The sequence below is a fragment of the Ambystoma mexicanum genome, chromosome 4p (assembly GCF_040938575.1).
Source record: "Ambystoma mexicanum isolate Mex_15411 chromosome 4p, UKY_AmexF1_1, whole genome shotgun sequence".
NCBI classification, from domain to species: domain Eukaryota; kingdom Metazoa; phylum Chordata; class Amphibia; order Caudata; family Ambystomatidae; genus Ambystoma; species Ambystoma mexicanum.
The window spans coordinates 192,231,474-192,246,849 of NC_090927.1; positions in this window are offsets into that span (position 1 = coordinate 192,231,474).

Below are 15,376 nucleotides of genomic sequence, written 5' to 3' on the forward strand. Positions count from 1 at the left end.
TCACCTTTAATATCAATAGATATGTGACTGAATAGAAGAGTGCATAAGCCTCAGAAGAAGAGCAGTTGCTCTGCTCGAAACAATTGTCAGGCTGACTTAGAATTCAACTTAATTTATCCCACTAAGCATTAAACAAAAATGTTTTGGACATATGCGCAGTGTGAATGCATCATTGTTTGTATAGGTTACTTAATGATGGTGGTTTGAGCAGTAAACCCCGCAAAATTGGTTGCACTCACCTGCTGTGATTTGTCCTTGACCAAATGCATTCCTAATTTGGCATATCACCTCACTGTATAAGCGCTTGGGTCTCCAGTCTTCTCTGCTACCGTGTTCCTTCGAGCCACAAAATAAAGCTAATGCTAGGGGTGAACTTGTATCACACCCAGGAAGACATATCCTCATCTCGCTGAGGGAAGAAGTGAAGAAGGAAATAGAACAATTACATAGGGAGGGTATAATAGAAGAAGCAGAAGTTTTAGAGTGGGTGTTTCCTATTGTGGTAACTCGGAAGTCTAATGGTAAGATAAGAATGTGTGTAGATTTGATTTATTTGAATAAGGCCATTAAAGTAGGGAAATATCAATTTCCTGTAAATTCTAAGATATTAAATCTAAGCACAGATGCTGATACGTTCTCAAAGATATACTTAAAGGCAGCTTACCATCAGATCCAATTGCACCAAATGTGTGCACTACTTTTATCACTCCACTTGGGATGTATTGTTATTTGAAGATGCTCTTTGGGTTAGCATCCACAGCTATGATATTTTGAACGCTAATTGTGTTGTGAAGTGATTTGCTGTATGGATTCATGCTAGTTTGAATACATTAGGTCAGGGAGAGTGTTGGAATGTGAGCAAGTGTATAGATGAGTGAGAGAATGTTATGTCACTGGCATTCCACCTGAGACACTTGGAGACATGTATGCTTGGTGTCAGGAGCCAGTGTTTTCCTCTCCTGTATATTATGAATTTACCTGGAAACTGTAATAAAGGAACTAACTAGTAACACACCTGAATCATATCTTCAAGACAAATGTCTCACATGATAGGTGATATGGAAGGTGTAAAGGCATTTCAAGATGAAAAATTAGTGTACGGACGAGAGAAATGGCACCATGATTAAAGATTGTGCAAAGTGTTAAGGAAATTGGAGGAGAAAGGGTTAACAGTGAAACATAGTAAATGTACATTTCACAGAGAAGATGCAATCCCCTAGGATATACATTTGCAAAAGGAGGATGCACGACAAAGGAAAATCCGATGAAGGCAGTTGAAGAAGCACAGTTGCTGATGAACATGGAAGAATTACACTCATTTTTAGGATTAGCTGAATATCACAATAAGTTTATTAAGGTATTTGCTGAGATCATGCAAACATTGAGAGAATTGATGAAAAAGAATGTGAAGTTTGTGCAATATGAGAGACACAAACAAACTGTGAGGTAAGTAAAAAGAGGCATATTTGAAGCACTTGTTTAGGAGGATTTCTGCAAGGGAAGCAATCTATAATTACGATATATGCAAGTTGCAAGGGGTAGGGGGCTGTGCTGTCCCAAATCGAAGGAGATAGGGAAAGATTAATAACATTTGCATCCAGAGCAGTCAGTGAGACTGAGACACATTATTCTGTTATCGAAAGAGAGATGTAGGCATATTGTTTATTTTTATTTTTATTTTATTTTTTACATTTATAAAGCGCTCATAAAGCCCGCAGGCATTGAGGCGCTGTTACAGGAATTGTTTGTTTTTCTTAGTTGTGTTATTGTGTTTTTTTTGTCTTAGTTACGTATTTATAACGCGCTTAAACACCCAGAGGTTTCTAAGCGCGGACCCGGGGATCTTACCTGTGTTGCTTCGTGTCGTCTTGCTTCCAAGACGCGCACGCTGCCGCTGAGCTATCCTCCCGGGATAATGCTGTGGAGCAGAACATTGCCATCAGTATATTTGGGGAGAAAAATGTATCACAAAGACGGATCAGGCTCAGCTCCGTGCTGGCTTCTCATTTCACCACTAAATCTCAGGACATACTCTCCTCACTTTCCTCTTCCTCTGCCTCTGCCACTCTCAGGATCCCTTTGGCCACCTATCCCTCTCCTCTTCCTTTCTCCTCCTCTCTAGCGACACCTGACGATGTTTCAAGAAAAGTCTGATCTATGAAAGTTTTTTCTATACAGTTGCTCCCCTGCTCTTCCAGAATCATCAAGGACCACATTGACACCCTCGCTCCAGCCCTTCACTCTTTTGCCAGTAGATCTTTCCCCTCAAGCACTTGCGTGTTCATCCCCTCCAACAAAAAGCCTTCTGCCAATCCTACCTATCCAGCAAACTATCACCCGATTTCTATCACTCTTTTCCTGGGCAAACTCCTGAAAATGTTGGCTTCAGAGCAGCCAGAAGCACAGAAACTGCTCTCCTGAACACCCGTGAAGATCTGATATCTAATATTGACTCTAGCCCTCCTTCTTTACTCATTCGCCTTGACCTTTCTTCTGTTTTCAACACAGTCAATCACTCCACCCTGATCAATTGACTTCGTGAGAACCTGGCCATCAAGGATCAAGCTCTGGCGTAGCTGACCTCCTTCCTCTTGGACCGACCCTCCCAGGTCCAACTCGGGTCCTTCCTCTCCACCACCACTCTCTCAACATGTGGTGTCCCCCAGGGCTCGATCCTCTTACCCTGGCTCTTCAATGTCTATCTGGCCCTTTGGCGCACCTGATCTCCACCTTCTCCAACTTTCAATGTTATGTGGATGACACTGAGCTCTATTTCAGGCTTCCCTCAGCTGCCCCTCCTGTCTCACTCAGTCCTGACTGTCTAGCCGCGATACAGGATTGGTGCTCCACCAACAATCTCCAGCCATGAAATCTCTCCACTCGCTCCCGGTGGCAGCAAGGATCAAGTTCAAGGCCCTCTGCTTCACCCACAAGGCCTTCTGGGGCCATGGCCTACACTACATTCAACTCTCTCAGCCTAAGTACATTCCTTCTCGAGCCCTGCGCTCAGCTACCTCTAATTCTCTAAGGGTCAGATGCTTCTCCAGACAGAAAGTGGGGGGTAGATCTCTCTCCTCTGCAGGAGCCTTCCTTTGGCACAGCCTCCATGCCCCTCTCAGACCTCAGCCAGACCACCTGAAGTTTCGGAAGCAGCTAAAAACCTTCTTTTTCTCCTCTGTCTTCTCTCTCTCACTCCCCTGATAACCTTTTTGTCGGATGCGCCGACTGGTTGCTTGGTACCCTCAGAGTCTCACTGGGTACTAGGCTCCTCTACGACTAGTCCTCCTTGCACTGCTGCCTTGCCTACTGTACAAGAGTGGCTGTAATATGTAACCTGCACAGCCTCCCTGCTGTCTGCACTTACCCAGAGCTGCGCTGCCCTAGTTGCACTTACCCAGAGCCTTATTGGCCCTGACTGCACTTCCCCGTACCCTCTCCCTTCCAATTCCCCCTCTCCCTTCCCCCTTCACCTCTCGTTTCGCACTTGCATGATCGAAAAGTCACAAGGACTAGTAAGAATGTTTGTCTTGTCTTCCCTCTGCCTCCCCTCCCTTGTCTTGTGGCACCCAGAAACACTTCTGTACAGGCACGTTATAAATGAAGTATCATATATCATATGTCATAAACCATTGGTAGAAATTTTGATTGTTCAAGGGATGTCAAAGGCCACCCCCACAATTGCTAGATCAGGTTTGAGATTGTTAGTTTACAATTGTAAAGTAGTAGACGAGGTGTAAAACAAGGGTGCCCGCTGGCATCAGCACTCTTTCTCACTTATATCAGCGACATCAAATGCATAAAACACACAACCAGGCCTTTCCACCAAAATTGGGTCCACGACAGATCGGTCATCTCTTGTATGCAGATGACCTGACAATTTTTGATCAGACAGAAATAGGGCTCCAGCGGAAACTCAGTTCTCTTCAAGTGTATGCTACAAAAAATTACCTTGAAATTAATACGAGCAAAACGAAGGTTATGATTCTCCAAAACTGTGAGAAAAAACAAAAAACCAACTTCAAATGGCACCTGGGAGAAACCAGCATTGAGACCGTTGCCCAATTCAAATACCTAGGAGTGATTATGGACAGCTCAGGAAAAGAAACCGCCATGCAGGCAGAACTTTACTCAAAGATCAAAAAACTAGCTGCCCAAGCCAAAGTCATCGATGGCAAATTAGAAAAATTTTCCTTGGTTCCAACGATCAATTTCTACAAAATGAAGGTGGTCCCGACAGTCACATATGGCGTTGAAGCAATGCCCACGATACCAACACAACTATGGCCCAAGTTAGAGGCACTGTTTTGGCGCACAGCGCTGCATCCACCAAATTCAACACCAGGGCCAGCCATCAGACGAGAACTAAGTCTGTTATCACTAGAATAACAGTGCTCTGTAATTCCATTATGTTGTACAGAAAATGTCGAATGGCCCATGATAATGAAGTTTTTAGGTTGTTAAAATGGGAAATGGACAGCAGAAATTGTAACATGCTAAATACCTGGCAAGAGCAAAATCAAGTGGTCCTAAATAATATCGCGTCAAATGAGGAAGAACTCATAACTAACCCATGCAAAATTTTAAGGAAAATAAAAGACAATGATTGGTCCTCTACGATAGACAGTGCCGCAAAACTAAAACTCACTCTCCATCTACCTAGCAACACATTAAAAAGAAATGAGTTGCAAAACTATGTAAATCAATGCCCAAGCAGACAGGCACGAAACTTAATTTTACGAGCACGGCTGAATTTATTCAAAACAAATGAGATTCTGCATATTCGAGGACAGACATCAACTAATGGCTACTGCTTTCGTAAACACGATCCTTATCATCAAAAGAAACTTTAAGGCACCTGATCATGATTTGTCCAGCCACAACTGCCATCAGGCAACAATATCTATTACGAATGGCAGGCTTTGACATCTTGGCCGAAGAAAACACATGGTGGTGCCAATTGATAGGAGGTGAGAAAACTACATTGCAAATTGCATTGGCCAAAATGATCGAACACATTGAGACCAATCTACTAAATGACAAAGGCGGTCACCAAGCAGATAAATAGTCTCTAGCCCAATGCATTCAGCTGAACTGAAATACAACGTCGAAGCCTGTTACGGTCTCAACAAAACTGTGCAAAAGTATTAAAGTCCTGTTTTGCGATGATCGTCTGATGAAATGCTGAAAGAAATAATGTATTGTAAAATCTTATTTTGATTAAACAATTAAAAAAAAAAAGTAGTATATTTACATAGGAAGAGCAACTGTGTAGCAGATTTCCTGTCGAGAATGCCATCACCTGCTCCAGAAATTGATCAATAATCCTGGGACAAAGATGACCAAGTGGAAACAGAAATAAGCGAGGAACAAGTATTTTTTTAATGCATTAAATTATCAAAATTGGGAAGAGCAGAGGGAAAGTGATATATTTGCGACGCTCAAGCTGGTGAGAGGAAGGTTATGGTATCATATGACCGCTTGGTGAAGGGTCTAGCGCCCTACTTTATTAAGCTGGAAAGTGTTGCCAAAAGGAACAAGAAAGAAAGATGACCTTGGTTCGATGATGCAGGCAGATTGTCAAAGAGAGCATTACTTCATTGCCTTGCCAAGGAGGGTAAAGTCGATAAGGAGGAACTACACAACTGCAGAAATTCATAAACTTAAGTGGGAAGAACTTAAGGAGGCAACTGTTGCGCGAGATTCTAAAACGTTCTGCTCCCTTGTCTCGGACAATATGAAAACTCATGACAACAATTTATACTCAGTTATCCCACCTGAAGATTGGTTGAGCCATTATTCAGGGTTGTATGGCTGTGATTAGATTGTGGAGGACGTAAGTAAGAAAGGGGATGTGATGGAGGGGCAAGAGTGTAGAAATATCACTAGATGAGGTGAAACGTGCAATCTCAAATGCAAAAAGGCACAAAGCCCCAGGCCCCGATGGGATCCCTGTGGACACGATGAAAGAGGAGACAGTTGTCTGGGCACCGGATCTGCTAAAATTATATCAATCATCAATCTAAAGCAAGTTCCAGAATCTTGCCGTGAAGCATTGATCATGCCTATACATAAAAAAATGTGATAAAGTTCGGCCAAGTTATTACATGACTATTTATTTGCTGGATGGTGCCGGTAAACTATATGCCAAGCTGATTTTAGATCACCTGCAACAATGGGTGACCTCAAAGGATCTAGTTTACCATCTTCAAGTGAGTTTTCGTACAGGGGTAGGCCTATAGACCAGTGTTTTCACTTGTTCTTGGTCCTCCAAAAATCTACTGTTTTAAAAAGAATGCAAGTTTATGCTGTGTTTATGGACCTCCAGACTGCCTTTGACTTGGTGCCCAGGGACCTGTTATGGCAGATTTATATCAAGCAGGGTGTACCTGCAATTTTGGTAACTGCAATACAGCAACTTTATCGTAAAAACACAGCAGTGTTGAGGTGGGGAACAGCTGGATCATGTACTGAAGAGTTTAAGGTGGATAGAGGCATACGCCAAGGTTGCGTTCTTGCGCCACTCCTGTTTTCCCTCTACATAAATTAAGTAATTTTGGACCTACTGGAAAACTGTATGAATGGCATCCTTGATCTGCCGAGAATTGGTAACAACGTCATCCCGGCATTATTTTTTGGGGATGACGCCATATTATTGGGAACCTCCCAATGGGGCTTAGGTGTAGTCTAAAATGTTTTGTTGACAATTTCTCTCACTTTAGCTTGAAGTTAAATAAACCAAAAACGAAGGTCATGGTTTTAAGACCAACAAAAACCAAACCATGCGTATGTTCTGTAAATATTGAAGAGATTGAATTGGAACAAGTTCCATAGTTTGACTACCTGGGGGTCAGATTTGCAGGAGGTGGTACTTGGCCATTGCAGATGAACATATCAAAAGGCTGTCTTGGCTAGAAATAGTGGAGGGGTGAGGACATTTTATGTTAAACATGGTCAAAGGGCACTTTCCCCAGCCCTTAATATTTATAACACCCAATCTGTCCCGGCTGCACTGTATGGTGGGGAATTGTGGGGTATTGCAATGGACATTAACTTGAGAATATTGAGAATAAGTTCTTAAAAATGGGTTGCCCCTCCCGAAGAGCTTCCCGGATGTATTCCTGCAGATGGAATGTGAATTCCATTCAATTAACACTCAGTTAGCATGGAAGCTGATTTTCTATTGGATAAGATTGTGGACATCTCCGGACCTAATGACGTTCCGAGATGCAACCCTAGTCATACTAAATTCATCGGACGGGGGTGTCACTGCCATGGGTAAAACATGTCAAAAATCAGCTGAAACGCTTGGGCATAGAAGCTATCTGGTACAAACCAGAATATATAAATACCTCTGTGAGAGAAGAAGTGAAGTCTGCCCCAAGGCAGAGATATTGAATAGATGTTGTGAAACATCTATTGATGGTTGTTTAAAATTAAAGCTAGGCCTTAATTACTTGTGCCTTAAACCGGGCAACGTTTTGAGAGCTAACTAAACCTAAAAACGCCGGCCTATGCATGCAGACTGTTCTTGGAGCTAAGAACAGGTACTCTAAAGACTGCTAAATTTATGAAATGCTGGAAAGATCAATCTTCCCAAAGCTGTCCGCTGCGTAATCTGAGCTCTGAGACTACAATGCATTTTCTGCTGTTTTGTGTTAAACTTGTTGACTTGAGAAGAAAGTATGTATGACTACTATTTAGGATAGCTTCTATTACTTGCCCCTTGGAGGCAGTTTTATTGTGTCAATCAACTAATAATATCAATGACGTACTTTTCGTAGCAACATTTGTACACCGTGCATGGCTACGACGGAGCCAACTGGTAAAGCATATTAAATAGGAGCTGAACAAAGCATTGTGTTAAGTTCACGATTTTAGGTTTATTTTATAACACTATTCATTGTGCTTTTATGGATGTTTTATTTTAATCTTAGCTACGATTAATTGCCTTGTTATTTATCAAATGTATTGTCATTCGTATCATGTGATTGTTGTATATTTTAGATATATTGGGGTTTTATCTATGTGATATTTTGTTGTGATGCATTGCTAATGACTAATTGTCGAATAAAGCATGTATGATGATCATACCATTCTTAACACGGTTGCTGATTTGGTCAAAAAGGGGTGGCCAGATAAGAACGACCTGGCTGAAGCTTATAGGAGATATTATGTGGTTAAGGAAGAATTTGCAGAAGAAGGAGATTGGTTGATGAAGGGATTTAAGGCTATACCTCCGGCAGAACTAAGGGGACACATTACCCAGCAGGACACCATGGAATTACTACAACAAAAATTAATAACAAAAATGAAAGTTAGAGAGAGGTATTGGTGGCCGGGAAAGTACTCCCAAGTAAAACGGATGGTGAGATATTGTGGACCATGTGATAATTATGTAACACCAAAAATGCCACAAACCAGCTACCCGTCCTAACACACAGGGGCATCAAAGAGCCATAATCAAACACTTATATAGCTAATATAGCTAATGTAGACAAGGGTACCATAGAATATTAAAGAAATGACATATTTTAATGGTATCTGTTATGTTTAAAGTTTGGGAGTCAAAATATACACAGGTGGAGCCGCTCGTGAGTTTCATACGTCTTTACTGGGTTCAATCTCAGGGCAAGTATATAAGGGCAGAAAGGTAGGTAACATATGCAGGGGGAGACATCCACCGGCCCCTTCTTCCATTCAGTGCCAGGTCCCAACTCTTTTCCTTAGAACCCCCATGCGCAGGTGAACACTCATGCAAGGTCTTGTCCAAACATTCCACAACACACTCAGTACAGCACCAACACATACTCAGAGAATGGACAGGGGCAGATCAAAACCTATATAACCAGACAACAACAGGATAAAACACAGGGAGAAGATGCAACATTGCTCTGAACACAACAAATCGATACTGACCACAGCGGTCAGGTCCGACAAATCCTCTTCAATACAAATCTGACTTACCAAGCTACTGCTCAGAGCAAAATTTGCTATCCTCACTTTACCTTACTCTAGCTCAAAACAGCTAAGCACCAACCATAGACAAACACCAACTCTGCAGCGGGCCCCACCACAGACATCAAATAACAGGGAACCAGCCCTCATTCACCAGGCAACCATAACCACCATGTTACATGCAAACAATCTAATCATCCAAATTCCAACTACAAGGTGTGCACACACACCTTCAAAACCTACCACACGCGCCAGGAGTAAATTTGTTCCGCAAACAAATAAGCTCACGGGACTATCCCCATCAACAGTTTTCCACATTTAACAACATGACTGACCCTTGTCCAGTGCACGCAACCCCTAACCAACTCCACTCACACCTCCACACAGCCTCGAATTCTGCATTAAATATGATGAACATTAACACAAAATATGCGCCCGGAATAGAACCATAATTCAAGCCTGTAGAGAGATACTGTGTGTACATGTGGCAAAGATATTAATTGGTTAAACAAACATTTCATCTGTGTGTACCTGTGGAAAAAATAGTTTGTTAACATACCATGCATGACAAGTAATTCATTTACATTTCCCTTTCATGGGTCAATTTGACACATAACACATTACTATTGATGTGTTACACAACATTGCGCCTAGCACAAACCCATAATGGCATGCACACATCTCGTATGCAACTCCAATGCACATCCTATGCCAGACCAAAGGCATAAATTGTGCACTTCAAATGTACTGCTAACGCCCAATCAGTGACGTCATGTGCACATCATGCACCAAACCAAAAGCATCGACAATGCAACTTGTGTAGCTACTTATGCTAAAACAATGGCATCACCAAAGCAAACTGTGGCCCAACTATGCCGAACAAACGGCACTTCTTGTGCACTAATACACAACCTATGCCAAACCAATAGCAACTAATATGCCAACAATGGCACAACCTATGCCAAACCAATGGCATCGAATATGCCAACCATGGCATAATCCAAGCCTAACCAATGGCACTTACTATGCCAGACTGCTGACACCTGATGTGCCAAACCATGTCACATATCTCCCAAACCAGACTCTCACACATCATAATGCCACTTCAAATTGTTACATTACTCTGCCCTTCCCTTAACATATCAGTGGAACGGATCAGACCCAAAAGTGGAAATAATGCAATACAAAAATAAACGCCTCCCAAATCCAAGCATTAAAGTCCTCAGAGCCCCACTGATAAGTTTCTGGAAAAAAAAATTGCAAAGTTAACACATGTGACAATTCAGTCTGGGATGCAATATATCAATTCACCAAAAAACAACATCTCCACCAGCAGTGGCAAATACTCAATCAATAAATGGGTTGACCATAAGATTTGTTAAAATCACTGCGACACCCATAAATAACTCCCGGTACTTAAGTTCAAAACGCAGTTCCTCCAAGATTGTTGCAAATCACTGCATGTCTGGGTTCGCCAGTTAACTTGACTGTAGACGTTGTCTTCGCCGACCTTCAAACAAATCCGTCACTTGTATTTGTAGCAGTTCCAGCGCCGACATAAGTACTTCATTTGACATCCCCTTTTTTTTTTTTTAAACTTGACGCCAAAATTCCTGGAAAAAAAAAAATAAATAAAAGATCCTGCGCCTCAAGCTGCACGTCCTGTATATTCCTGTAGACAAAGTTCCAGTTCTGATGCAGTACATGAATAAATAGATTATACAGTTCACTGTGGCTGGCGGAACACTAAATGTCCAATGTTGTGTTTCCGTCTAAGCACGGAAGTAAAGCACGTATCCCACGTTGGAAGGTCCTTTTCTCTGACCCTAATCAATCTCTTTGTGATGCGCTCACTGCGCTTCCTGGTCCTGGAATGCTGGCACAAACAATCTATGCCTGGCAACGATCACTGATACCCCCAGCAGGAGTGTGACGCCACCATTAGGCCAGAGTGAGCGGCCACGGACAGAGAGCTCCGCTCCAACCGCCACACCAAGGCCGCCCAGAAGAGCAACCTCAAGAGGCGCCACCAAGCGCCACACAGAGCACGCTGAGGAAACGGCTACCCGGACCGCACGCTCCACGGCCCAACATCAAGGTAGCAAACAAGGAGGAGGTACGTGCCAGTGCATTGGCATCTTGTTCCATGTACGGAGAGCACCGGCCGCCCTGCTTTATTTCTCTAGTAGAGTGCTGGGACCGCCACAAGTCAAACCTTGCTGGCATTTGGCACACTTGCAAGCTCCCGTGCTGCCCTTCATTCAGGGTAAGAGACCATTCCCCAGGCCAGATCTCACATGCAGTAAATAGCGCTTCCTCTCAGGGTAATTCCCGCACCATAACGCTGTCTAACGGGGTTAGTACTAAGGCCATATGGGTCCGTTACAGTTCACCGCCCCTTAAGGTGCAAGCGCCAGCCCCCATGAAATTAATACTAGGCGCAGTCTATTGCCGGCTTTGGCAAACGGGGCACACTCACCCTATGGCCAAGGGACAGCTTGGGGTGGCCGGTGGATGTCTCCTACTCCTCTGGTGTTCTGCCTCCTTTTCTTGCTGCATGTGCCTTCTGTCAGTGGACTCCTTCTCCTGAAGTGCAGCTTTCCAAACTTATAATGCTCACTCTCACCATTGGACGTTCCCAGATATAAATCCTCGTCGCCAATGTTAAGTTTAAAGTTTGGGAGTCAAAATATACACAGGTGGAGCCGCTCGTTGATTTTATACGTCCTTACTGGGTTCAGTCTCAGGGCAAGTATATAAGGGCAGAAAGGTAGGTGACATAGGCAGGGGGAGACATCCACCGGCACCCTCTTCCATTCAGTGTCAGGTCCCAACTCTTTTCCTTAGAACCCCCATGCGCAGTGGAACACTCATGCAAGGTCCTGTCCAAACATTCCACAACACACTCAGTACAGCACCAACACATATTCAGAGAATGGACAGGGGCAGATCAAAACCTAACAGTATCTAATACACATTCGTACAAAACATAAATCCATTTCCAAAAACCAAGGAAACAAATCAGTATGAGTCAAACGGTGAGAACATTATGACAACACTCATGCTCACCTTGCGCACTAGGTTGGCCTCAACTCATTTAGAGCAGTAGTCCACCATTACAATCAAAAACCTCTACTCTTTCCCAAGATTACTGTAAGGACCAACAATTTCAACACCCATTTGCTCCCAAGGTTCCTCTGGCCGGTCCATCACCCCCTCTTCTGACTTGTGCACTTTACAACTCTTATCAGAGTTTTTGCACGACAAGAAACCTGTAGAGGAGGTCCCAGATATCGCCTGCACCCCTGCCCCCCATTGCGAATTGCCAGTAAAATACTTGCAAAGGTATGTGACGTATGAGGAGCAACTGAACCAACAGAGAGCCGCATTGGGCCTCTGCCCTGTGTACATTAGAAGATCAGTACCTGTTGAAATGCCAATAAGCAGACAGCCCTGGGCAGCACAGTACCCATTCAGACAACCATACCAGCCGCTGATACGAAACGATGAGTATTTACAGACTGTCCATGAGGAGACACAAAGAGCCCTGATGGAAGGCAAACGATGAAGAGAAGAGTGCCTGGACAGACTAACGCATGAGAAAAGGCAACACGCGAATGCATGTATCCACGAAAACAGGTGCAAGAGACACGAAGGACAACACAATGTTAAAACGTAAGAAACGTCATAGCGTGTGTAGATAGGCTTGAAACGCAAGATGCTAAGAAATCAATACTGCTTGCAATGCTTAGTAGAAGATAGAGCGGCATCGCCAACCATATATCTACCTCAAGAAGGCACAATGTACACGTGCGACTCCATTTTGTAAAAGCAGAACTACACCCAGGCGGCTAAGGCCTAACTGGTCGGGTTTCATATCCAAGCTTAAGCCAGGGGAAAGAGCAGAATCGAAACTCAACAAGGATGGCTCAAGCCTGGGAAATCGAGGTCAAACTAAGAGAGGGAGGTGAGCTTCAGCTAAGGAAAGCATACCAGCCTGCTCTGTGAAGGTCAGAGCATACCAGCCTGCTCTGTGAAGGTCAAGAGAAGGAGGCCCAGGCAGGTGGTGGAGCTACATGGAGAATTAAATACATGAAAAGCTGGAAACTGAAGTAGATTCACGGTGAACCAACACGGGACCAGCCAGGCGCAAAGATGTACCACGGTCTGATGTCACCCAGATCCAAGGGATGCCATAACTTTTCCTGATAAGAGACTACAGTCGAGGACTTCCTTAGCCAACTAATTGACACACCGCCCTAAAACCACTGATTGATTGAAGGGAGGCAGGGGGAATCTTGGGACACTAGGCACCTGGGTGTCCAGCCTGCTTGCTGCTAATTATAGTGGAGATTTATGGTTAGGGGTGTAACTTGCCCAATCACAATGGACCATGTAATCTATGGTCCTATAGACACTGTAACCAATAGGATGTCGTACTCATAGTGACATCCATCGCGTGTGATGTAGAGGGATGGGCGTAGATGCCCACCAGATAAGAGTTAACCAATCCGCATGCTCTATTGTCATATACAGATATAACACCTGTACTTAAGTTACCTTTCCCAACCAATTATATTGCGTGATGATTTTTTGTAGAATTAGATGTCAATGATGACGAGTTTAGCCTATAAAAACGGCTGTTCCACTGAGGTTCGAGGAAGTCGGAGCGAGACAGGTTTTCGCAATGCTGCTGATTTCCATATGCTGATGTATGTATCATTAAACGGACTTCCCTTTGCCAACTTACTGAGTCCTGATTTTTGAGATGTGAATCCTGCACCCTGTCCTCACACGGTGCATCTATTACACGTTCTCGGGGGTTGAGTACTGACCAATGGGCCTGTCAGTAATTTACTCTCCTCATGAACACTTGGAAGCGTGAGGATGGTTTAGGCCATCGATAATTGATAATCGATTAATATAGTTATAAGACACCCTTAGACCAACGGCACGAAGTAACTCTGGGCCTTTGGTTACATCACGAGTCCTTTCGCAATTCCGGCTGAGTAGGCCGAGAAGCTCCCCGTGGACAATGATAGAGTAAAGAATTTCAAAAAATCTGCAGTGGGTCTGAAGGAACCCGCCTTTCCAAGCATAACCCTTCTCATTGCCATGGGCAGCGGATCGGACGGAAACGTTAAAAGCGGGAAGATGAAGGGGCGGTGATCCTGAAGTTCCAGAGAGGAAATCGGTGAGGGAAACAATGAAACTTGTTACTTTGGAAAATGTCTCATAGGCATTACAGCATGTAGGGGAAAGGTAACAGAGGGTGGCGGAGAAAAATAAAGTAGCTAGAGGTAGAGTAGATGGTATATATTTAAAGGGTTAATTACTTGAGTATAAAAAGAAAAAACATATATAAAGAGGAATACCAGGGGGGCACCTGAGCTAGAACGTAAAAGAATACCAGGGGGGCACCTGAGCTAAAACGTAAAAGAATACCGAAAGGGACACCCGAGAGTAAAACGAGATTTCGCCTTGTTCCTGTGCTTTAAAGAGTGGTCAGAAGGAACATGAACCCAGAGCCCACAGAGGGGGGACTATGTAGGCTACGATTACGTTTAAAGACGGAATTAACAGGGTTCATTCAAATCCCATGGTGGGGTATTAATTAGAAGGCAGGTACATGTATGACCAGCTGGTATCTGTCTAGTCTGTCAAGTGTCCGTCATATGTGTCTTACTGCATGTTAAATGTACATCAATTGTATTGGTGATTGATTGAAATGCATTTTGGCCTTACGCGATTCTGTACCTAAGAGGGAATCGCCAGTGAATTGATGGTTTCTTTTGAGTTAATTGATAGTATAAATGTTGGCGGGAAGAAGTGGATTGGAGCTTGCGGTTGTGGTGCTCGCTCATACTAGTGGGAAGATTAAAAGATTGTGTGAATATTGTTGGTGTCGAAGTTAAAAAATGGAAGAGGTTACCCCACTTGCACACTTGTGCAAGCAACTGCCCAAACATGCAATCAAACTGAAGAAATATAGCCAGGAATGGGTTAAGGGTACTGCCAATAAGATTTTTATGCCTTGGCCCCAGAATGGGTCTTTGTCCAAGGCTGTTTTACAGCACATGACGACCTTCCTACATGCCACATATACTAGCAAGAAGCTTGAGAAACGCCTTGCTGTTCTCGAGCTTTGGAAGATGTTTGAGCAAACAAAGGAAGAAGAACCACCTGCAGACTGGATATTAAATGTATGTACGGAGGGGTGTGAGACGCCTAGCGCGCCACCAGCCCCGCCAGAACCAGTCATGGAGGGAAGCAAATCAGAGGGTCTTTACCCGTTATGAGAACTCAAAGCAGCCACAGGATAAAGTAACCCCGCATATGAGTCACCTACATGTAGTAGTGAGGAAACTAAAGAACTGGAGCAAGAGATTGATTTGGCCTCCACAGTCCCGAGGGACAAGGA